Genomic DNA, 10,093 nt, shown 5'->3' on the forward strand with positions numbered 1-10,093 from the left:
CAGGTTGATTAGGTTGGGGTGATCTCTGAGCTCTTGCTGATGACATGCTAACTGACATGCTGCACAGCAAGCTGATTTAGCTGTTATGCATTCCTTGCAACTTTCATTATCTTCAGAACTGGGCACGCAGTGAACAAAGGCGCTCAGGTAAAGACAGACCTTTTTGCTAGATAAAATTCTTTAATTTGCTTTAGCATGTGAAAGCCAGCACTGAGCACTTGGCACATCACAAGGATGTCAGTAATAACAGAAAACGCCTGCCTGCAGTAAATAGAGAATTAAACCTCTGCAATCCACTCGCTCTCCATGACACACACCCCGGTATTTTGTAATTGCAGCGCAAATTGCTTTCCACGGAGATCGTGTTCAGCTCTCAGTTTCTGCAGTGACACTCCTGAAGAGGTGAAGTCCCTTATACTTATCATTAAAACCCAGCGATCTATACAAATCACTTCCCAACATGGCACTCACTCTTTTAATCTGAGGCAGATAACCGGCGCATCCCGGAGAAGCTTCAGCTTGCATCTGGGTGACAGATAAGAAATTTCATTGGACAGGTTTCCCTCGTGATAGACAGAAGTAATATCTCCGGCAGCAGGAGTGCTCAACCATGTAAGTCTCCATAAAGTTAACAGTTTGGGAGTAAACAGCTTTTTATGCAAGAGGAGATGTAAGAAAATACAGCTCTGCTTGCGCTCTGCATTGAATTAACGTTTAAGGCACAGCTGAAGGCTGCTCCAAGGCTTGAAAATGGACCTGGAAAAGTGTGTGTGAGCTGGAATTGTGTGGGGGATGGAGGAGGCCCATTTGTTTCATAGGAAAAGTTCAATTCCAGTAAAATTGTCCACTCATATTTGATGAAGGACAGGAAAGGAGCAGCTGGCATTATTTCCTGGAGAAGTTGCTCTTCAGAATCCCCTATTTTGGAAAACTACAGGTGAAAGTGGTTCTGGCTGGCCTTGAGTGGGCATTTGTAACTATTGGTGGCATTCTTCCCATGGTACGTGGCTATCTCCTGTTGGTCCAGAGGGATGTGGGACTGTCACCTGGAAAATGAGCTGGGTGTGACAAGAAAGAGTGAAGAGCCCTTTTCTACTTGTGGTCATTGCGTTCATGTCCGAGCAGGGATGCAGTGCAGGGAAGGAGTATTACTGCTTTGGCACTGAGGGCCAAAACTTTAGAAGTATATTCTAGGTTATAATTCATGAAAGTACAAATCTGACACATTGCTGCTCCATTTGGAGCTAAAGCAATGTAAGAAGTGAGGATGCGCATCGTTCAGGGAGAACAAAGCTAGCTGGAAAACAGCCTGCGGGATTTCAGCTCTCAGAAAATGTGAGGATGTCTGGGATAGTGATAGGACAAGGGGGAATGGTTTTAAGCTGAGACAGGGGAGGTTTAGGTTGGATATGAGGAGGAAGTTTTTCAGCCAGAGGGTGGTGAGGCACTGGAACAGGTTGCCCAAGGAGGCTGTGGATGCCCCATCCCTGCAGGCATTCAAGGCCAGGCTGGATGTGGCTCTGGGCAGCCTGGGCTGCTGGTTGGTGACCTGCACACAGCAGGGGGTTGGAACTGGATGAGCACTGTGCTCCTTTGCAACCCAGGCCATTCTGTGATTCTATAATTCCACCTCCTTCAGGAAATGAAGTTATTTCTTGTTTTGTCCTGCAAACAAGAATCACTTTCAGTCCGTATTGCCAGGAGAGGATCCTGAAAGGCCACAGAGACTGTAGACAGGAGCCCCACTGCCCAGGGCTGCACTGCTCTGTGAAGCAGGTGAGAACAGAGCAAACCTCTGCCATGGCATTGTAACTCCTTAGTGAAAAAGAAAGCTTCTGCACAGCCAGGGTGTTGCCTCAGGTGATCACATTTTAACTAAGATGTGTTTGTTGTTAAAGAAGGGGAGGTTATTACAGTTATTTTCCTTCTTAATGCAATTTCTTTCAAACTTTTAATACTTAATCATATTTGGTTTTCAGGATTAGTGCTTGTTTCTATCTAACGAAGTAGAGCAAAACAGCAGAAACTGCTGAAAACAATGATATTTGTTCTGTCCCTCTTCACGTACCAAATGACTGCACAATTAAATGCAAAATAGGCAGAAAGCAGAACTGACTGAGTTATAAAATGCCATGCTCTTCCCTTTAGAAAGCAGAAGCTGATCTGCCATGGTAAGAAGTCTTGTTTTTCCTATTGCAGGCATGCAGGCCCAGTGGAGACCTGAGCACAAACAGTGCTAAGAAACGAGGCAGGGCACAGGGTGCTGATGCTGGTGACAAACACATATAAAACCGACTCTGCTCTGATGTCTGTGTGATGGTGAAGAGTCGAAATGTTGCACTTCAGTGATTCTCCAGACCATGCCTGTATTGGGGAATAAATTCAGGTGAGCACGATCTCATTTACTGCTGAAATACTTGGCTGTACTGTAGAGTACCTAGTGTCATTTTTACAAGGATATAACAAGTGACTGGGAAATGTTATTAGAAGAGATGGGCTTTCTATGCTCAGAAATCCTTTCTGTACTGACGAGCTTTGAAGGAAACCAACAGGTGTTGCTGGAAGTAGGGGAGGGTGAATCGAGGCAGGAGAGCCTTGTGCCCTTGCAGGTGTGGGGCACGAGGGCAAACCCTGACATGAAGCAGCATTAGTCAGAAAATGAGGAAAGGGGCATGGAGTGCTGGTTTCTTTGTCATTTATTCCATCTCGATCGCCACCTCAGTGTTGTCTTGCAGTCTGTAAGGTGGGGAGACGTCACTGTGGCCTTAAAATACTTGAAGAGAGCATATACACAGGAGGGGGAATGGCTGTTTATGAGGGTGGATAGTGATAGGACAAGGGGGAATGGTTTTAAACTGAGCCAGGGGAGGTTTAGGTTGGATATTAGGAGGAAGTTTTTCAGCCAGAGGGTGGTGAGGCACTGGAACAGGTTGCCCAAGGAAGCTGTGGATGCCCCTGCAGGCATTCAAGGCCAGGCTGGATGTGGCTCTGGGCAGCCTGGGCTGCTGGTTGGCGACCTGCACATAGCAGGGGGTTGAAACGAGATGGTCATTGTGGTCCTTTCCAACCCAGGCCATTCTATGATTCCATGTATCACCGGTGTGATGTAAAGAAGTTTTGGTGGAGAAGCTGTGTTGCACCAGGAGTTACTCTTGCAGCATTGAAGCAAGCAGGGGTTCCACCTGAACAGCCGGCACCCAGTGCTGCGGTGTCTCAGTCAGACATGCCAGGTGCTGCCAGCAGCCTCCTCAGAGCAGGAGGTGCCAGCCCTGGCTTCCACCACCTGCTTCAAGAAAAAGTGGTGGGAAATTACACCCAGCATTGTTTGCTCACAAAGAAAAGCAGAAATGAAGGGGCAGAGGATGTTGGGCTGCTGCTATGTGAGGCACGGTGCAGGCAGCGGGGCTGGGCTGCCCTGCGGGATGGTCCTTGGAACAAAAGGAGCTGAGTAAACAAAGCTAGCTCCGGTTTCTCACTTCCCTTCCCTGCTCCTTCTGAAGTGCTTTTCATCTCTCCCAACTCACCTTCCAGCACTGTTCTGGTGGAAGGAGGAATGAGAAACAGAGAGGAACTCTCCCGCTGACAGCAGGCACCAAGAGCACAGAAAATCCAACTCTCCCCTCCCAGACTCCCATGAAAAGAATAGAGAGCGATGCGGCCGCTGGAACGGCACTCTGAAGTACTGCTGCAACGTGGAGGTAAAATAGAGGTGCTTCATTCATATGATCTGAGCAGAGGAGTGCTGAGGAGCAGTGCTTGGTTGGCTCTCTATTTCTCTCCTGCATACCATTGCTTCCGTGGGCTTGTGGCAAATGGAGACATTGAGATGCTGTGGTTTAAGGCGCAAACAAATAAAATATCGTTTCGCTATATAAATAAAATCATAGCAGTGAATTATTCATATTCTGTGCTAAAATATTTTTATGAATTCAAGAGATCTGAAACTATATAATATGTCCCTCTAAAGACATTTTAGAATATTTATGAAAACAATTCATAAAATTAAATCCCATTAGTTCTAGATTAGCACTTGACATTTGTCAGACTAATAACTTTTCTTAGCTAGAGGGGATACCCTGACTTTCAATAACACTTAATGGATTCTCTTCCTGATATCTATTTGGCAGTGTTGGGCTTACACTTACTTACATAAATGGCCCTGATCTGACAGAACTGTACTTTTCTTTGGGGTGCAGCTTTACTCTGTCCTTTTCTGCCAGCCACGTATATGCATGCATTCCATTGGCACAGCCAGCAGAACCTCCTTTCATATCTGTTGTGTTCTTTAAAATTAGCTTAAACAAGAAAATTCACACACTGGAAACAGTTAATTCATTTCTTCTTATGGCAGTGCTGACAAAGTTGTTTATATGGTTGTCTGCATGTTTGGAAGGAAGGTTGTCTTGGTTTGATTAATACATCATAAATGTTCATGAATCACGTCTGCTTGCTTGTCACATTCTACACCAGGGACAATTTTTACAGAGATTTCTTAAGCTACGTCTCTTACTTCCATGGGAAAATGAAAATGAACAAAATTCAGGAAGCAACGGAACCGGATCAAAGAGGCTTGTCTTCTGCCTGATTTGAATGCTGTAATGGAGCAAGTCTCACGCTTTGTACGTAGATGTGAACGACTTTGATGTCTGTGAATGTAAGATCAGTGCAATATATTGTTTCAAATTACACCAGAACAAAGTTGTCTCAGATAGCTGGAAAGGAGAATTTGAGAAAGGTGTCTGCATCACAGCCTTTCATACAGTGCTTCCATGCTGCAGGTGGACTGCACTGCCTGCATGGTACCTTGGAACTGACAAGCAAAAGTCTGTAGGGACGGGTATCTCAAGGGGTGAGCAGCTGGGCACCAAGGCCCATTATCACAAATTAGACTCTCTCTGTTTCACAGACATCTCCAAATTTCATGCTGGCACCCTGGAGTGCTGAGATCATTCAATCATAGGATGGTCTGGGTTTAAAAGGACTACAGTGATTATCCAGTTCCAACTCCCTGCTGTGTGCAGGTCGCCAACCAGCAGCCCAGGCTGCCCAGAGCCACATCCAGCCTGGCCTTGAATGCCTGCAGGGATGGGGCATCCACAGCCTCCTTGGGCAACCTGTTCCAGTGCACCAGACCTGTGCCTCTGCATACACTGCCCTGTAAGAGCACTTTGTTTTCTGGCTTGCAGCCAGAACCAGGGCATTTTGCTGGCCAGGCCTGGAGCCAGCAGGATGATGCTTCCCCAGCCCTCTGCAAACCATCCATGCTGCTTCTTTAATCTCTGGGCCACCAATGCTTTGCTATACCACAGTGCAACTTCAAGAAAAGCAGCTGAAAGAATCCTGTTGTGCCAACTGCCTGGTGGGCACACTTGGCTCACACTCCCTCCAGGTGGCAGGGAGTTGAGGTGAGTATAAAGTGTCTGATCTACAAAACACACAAGCTACGTTTAATTCAGGTCCTCACCATGGTAGACATGCATTAAATATGAATGAATTTGCAGTGTTTAAATAAATAGAAAACTTATGTGGCATAAATTACCTTCAAAACAAAGCAATTCACTGAACACTTCTTTAGTCTTTCCCATTGGTCTTGAAAAGCATTTGAATGTGAATCTTCAGATATTTCTGTCACCTTAATATTTTATACAGGTACAGTGAGGAAGAAAATGCCAAAAATGTCACAAGTAGGATTTGTGTGAATCCTGGCAACCCTGGATGAGCTCTATGGGTGTGACATCATGTCAGAGATCCCTGCTGCCAGAGCTCCTGATGGTCACTGCAACCAACTGGCACAGCATCAGGCATCAATGGTAGAGATGTTTATTTGTTACTGAGAACATAAAAGTCTTTCTTTGGAAGATTCAGAAAAGAAATAGTGTCTCATCTCCTACTTCTGTAGCATCTTTGGGGTCAAGGCTTAACTCAAAAGCTCCTTTGTTGAGTTTTCCCTGTGATTCTGGCAGCATTCTTCTCTTTTCTTTTCTGTCTCCAGCTTCAAACCCAGCAGCTTGCATATGTGCTTCCTACTCATCCTTTGGTTTTTTTTTGTTGGTGAATTTATCTTTAGATGGGAATATGCCATCAGCTCCGCTACGTTGCTCCACAGAGGATGCAATGAAGGAAACCAAGCAGTCTGGAGGTAAGGCAATGGTAATTCCAGTGAGCACAAAGTTCCTTAATAGATTAGAAACAAACATGACAAAACGAAAAGGATGCATTGTAGCAGAGAAATTAAAATGAAAAAAATCAGCTTTTACACAAAATAATCTTTCTGTAGATCAGAAGTGTTAAATATATAGTGCAAAGCACTACAAATCTGCTCGCAGCGATAAAAGAAATTTAAAGGCTGTTAAAACCCATAGCTGTGATAAATGCTGTTTTTAAATGCAGAAAAAATACAGGAATCATTGATAGTGTTTATTACCATTTCTGTAATAATCCTTTAAAGTTTCCAGCAGCTATGTCTTCTACTTTGGGATACTATTCTAGGAAACTGCCAATCCCTGAGGCAGGGAGGCACTGCAATGGGGTCTCTTCAGAGGGAGGAGGGCACAAGTGAGGCTGAGAGCTCTGCTTGCACATTCCCCCTCCTGGTGGGGGTATCCCAGTGTCCTGGTGTCCCAGTGTCCTTATGTCCCTGTATCCTGATGCCCCTCTGTCCTTTTGTTCCCATGTCCTGGTGCCCTGTGTCCTGATGTCTCTGTATCCTGGCATCCTTGTGTCCCCATGTCCTTCTGTCCCCTTCTTCTGGCTCTGCAGAATGTGAGGACCGTCTGTAGAGGAGCGTGTAGTAGATGTCACAGCAACCCATTGCTTTCTCTGGCTTCCCACTGGGCTGCACACTGGTGGTGGGGAGCTCCTGTCTGCGTGCACCTGTGGCTGTGTGATGGGGAACGGCTTTGGCTTCAGGAGCAAGTATGTCTTAATGAGGAGATGGGGTGAGAAGCCACGCAGGAGCTCCCGTTAAGGACGAGGTTTGCTGCTCTCAGCACTGTCACAGTTATTGCTATTTCTGCCATATGCATCTCACTCCAAACCCTGACATCCACAGGCAGCACTTCTCCAGGTGGCAGCTCTGCAGCACCACGGGGTCCCCATCTGGTAACACTAAATTTGGAGTTGTGCAGCAAGATCAGAGCAGGGTTAAGGTTAATTAATGCCTGCAGACAATGAGCTGCAGGGCCATGTGAGCTGATGAGCACTCTTTTTGCATCTGAGGGATCCCATGGTTGTTGTAAGGGATTGAGGAGGATGGAAGAGGGCATCCCCTGGAGGACACGCCTTACTGGCTTTAACCAGAGCTTTTAAAGGAGTTCTAAATGTGTTTATTGCTCAGCTACTCACTCTTGAGTGATTTAATGCTTTTGTGCAGATTCCTCATACTGCATAGGCACATTGTTCTGGTGCTAAACAGAAGCAGCCACATCTCAGGAAAAGCATCACCTAGGAGCCATTGCAGCTAGATTGATAAATATTGCATGGCTACCGAATGTTTAGTAGCTGTAATTAAAGCTAATAGGATGCTTGCAATTAGTAATAGGGAAAGGGGAATTGTAAAAAGCATAGCAACTCACATTATTTATTGCAGACATTTAGACCTTGATCATCCTGAGACCCTTGTATTTAATAGATGTAAACCAACTGGATTCTTGGGCTTTAGCTGTGGCCTGCAAAAATGTCCTTCATTTTTTCTTTCTTTTCTTCTTTAAAGCATAATCTATGGGCAAAAGAGGAATTTTACACAACATTTGGACTCTGTGTATGAACTTCTGGGTGCAGGCAGGAATTCTTCATGCTCTATTTTACCATAGCTGTTGTTTGGCAGGAATCCTTGCTAATTATTGCTACGTCAAGAAAAGCACATCTTTTTGGTTTTAATTTGATGGGGCTTTTTTGTTTTGCTTTTTTTCTTTCATGCATTTAGCAAATGTAGTGTATCTCTCTCATGGAAGAGACTTGTTTGCATGGAGGTGAGGTGTGTGGGGATGCAGTTGGGGCTGTGCAGCAGTGCTGGCTGAGCTGGGGGCTGCTCAGTGGCTCTGTCAGGAGATAAATTGGACACAAGAAAAAGACAGTGGAGAGAGAGCATTATGAATTGCTAAGAAATAGCCATTTGTTGCCTGAACTTGTCCAAAAGCATTTTGCAGCAATCATCCTGGTGCTAATTCAGGGAGCAGCTCAGGGAGCAGAGCAGCTCTGGGGGATGCCTGCTGTGGTGTACCTGGCAGCTTGCAACCCCAGTGGCTTCAGCAGCCTCTGCAAAGCTCTTGCAGGTACTCCTCCAGTGTGTGGGGCTGCTTTGCAGCATCACCTGTGCTGTGGCTGCTTTTATGCTCAGGCTGGTACCATGTCCACCTGCAAGCCAGACTCCAAGGCTTGAGCTAGACAGAAAAGCAAGAATAATTATCCATTATTACCATTCTGAATTTTAATCTTCTCTAACAAGCATCACACTTTTATAGTATGAATTGAGCTTAATGTATCAACATATTAAGCATCAATTTAATACACCCATCTGTCACAGTGGTCCAGAAGGAGAAACAATTATACATGCAGGCAAAAGATCTTGTCATGTGTTGGAAAGATGCCATAGCAAATAAAAGGATCATAGAATCATAGAATGGCCTGGGTTGAAAAGGACCACAATGCTCATCTGGTTTCAACCCCCTGCTATGTGCAGGGTTGCCAACCACCAGCCCAGGCTGCCCAGAGCCACATCCAGCCCAGCTTCTTAGTCTTGAAATCTTGGCTTCTGTATCCTGGGAGGCTCTCCTGCTTGTTAAGCAACTTGAGTATTCTATCCATCCAGTGCTCAAGTCTCAGAATTTCTTGGCAGAAAAACAACACTGGGTGCTGAGATTCAGTGTGGGATTGATGATTTACAAGAATGAAAGCAGAGGATGAAAACATAAATTCACATGGTTATATCCTACTTCTCTTTAGAACAAAAATGGAATGCTTAGATCAGATTGAGTTTAGACGCAGCACAAAGATTCATTCCTTTCCTTACATTTCACTTTCATTCTGAGACTACCCAGAAAGTCACAGCTTTATTTCAGCAAAATTCAAATTAACACACCATGATATAAGGGTGGTGTTGAAACAGCCATAAGGATGTTTCCAAAGAACTATGGTCCCCTGTTTTTGATGCATATGTTCTTCTGGTTTCCTATCTCAAACTCTTCTGATCAGCTAGGTATCTTATACTTCCAATGAGCACCAATTCATATTGATAATTGTTTAGCGAGAACCATTGGTGATAGGTGGATGGTTGGACTGGATGATCTCATAGGTCTTTTCCAACCTTAGTGATTCTGTGATTCTGTGATACAGGAGCTGTACATGGGTTATTCTTGTCAGCCTCACGTTGGCGTGTTGTTAGTTCATTACCATAGTTCTGTTATTAGTGGTACTTAACCTTGATCTTGATTAACACAGAAACCAATTTTCCTATCAGTGCTCCGACAAACAGTTCATGTTTATCCTTATAAGATTTGTCTAATTCATAGGAGTTATTGGAGGAGGGGTTTGGCCTCTTCTCCCAGGCAACAAATGGGACCCGAGGAAATGGCCACAAGTTGTACCAGAGGAGGTTTAGGTTAGACATAAGGGAGAACTTTTTCTCTCAGTGGTCAGATGCTGGAATGGCTGCCCAGGGAGGTGGTGGAGTCGCCATCCCTGCAGTGTTCAAGAGGCGTCTGGATGAGGAGCTGTGAGATCTGGTTTAGTGCTTGTGGTAGCAGTGGTTATGGAAGAGCAGTTGGACTAGATGATCTTGTAGGTCCTTTCCAACCTCATGATTCTATCAATGACCAAATTGCGTCACGCCAACTACTTAAGCCTATGTATTCCCTCCTTGCATTTGTGAAAAGCTAGAAAGTATCTTAATAGGGTTGCAAGGAACATTTCCAACAAGAGATATTTGCACTATGCAGAGAAAATCAATTGTTGAGGCAATGCAGAAATGCCCTGGTGGGAAAGACCTTGCTTGTCGCTGATTTGGTTGCTCAGTCCCAAATTCTCTTTGCTATCTCCCTTTGCCAGATGTGGAACCAATGGGGAACCACTGCCAGCCTTCTTTCAACTGATGGCT

The 10,093-nt window shown here is 45.0% G+C and overlaps 1 long non-coding RNA gene across 1 annotated transcript; it reads left to right on the forward strand.

The window, feature by feature from the left end:
- The first annotated feature begins 2,184 nt into the window (after nt 1-2,184).
- Nucleotides 2,185-6,139, forward strand: LOC149917140 (uncharacterized). The gene is made up of 4 exons (XR_016468607.1): nt 2,185-2,386; nt 3,532-3,698; nt 5,650-5,810; nt 6,068-6,139. It is a non-coding gene; the product is annotated as an uncharacterized LOC149917140 (long non-coding RNA).
- Nucleotides 6,140-10,093: the final 3,954 nt, after the last annotated feature.

The sequence above is a fragment of the Phasianus colchicus genome, chromosome 8 (genome assembly GCF_987193195.1).
Source record: "Phasianus colchicus chromosome 8, bPhaCol1.hap1.1, whole genome shotgun sequence".
Lineage (NCBI taxonomy): Eukaryota > Metazoa > Chordata > Aves > Galliformes > Phasianidae > Phasianus > Phasianus colchicus.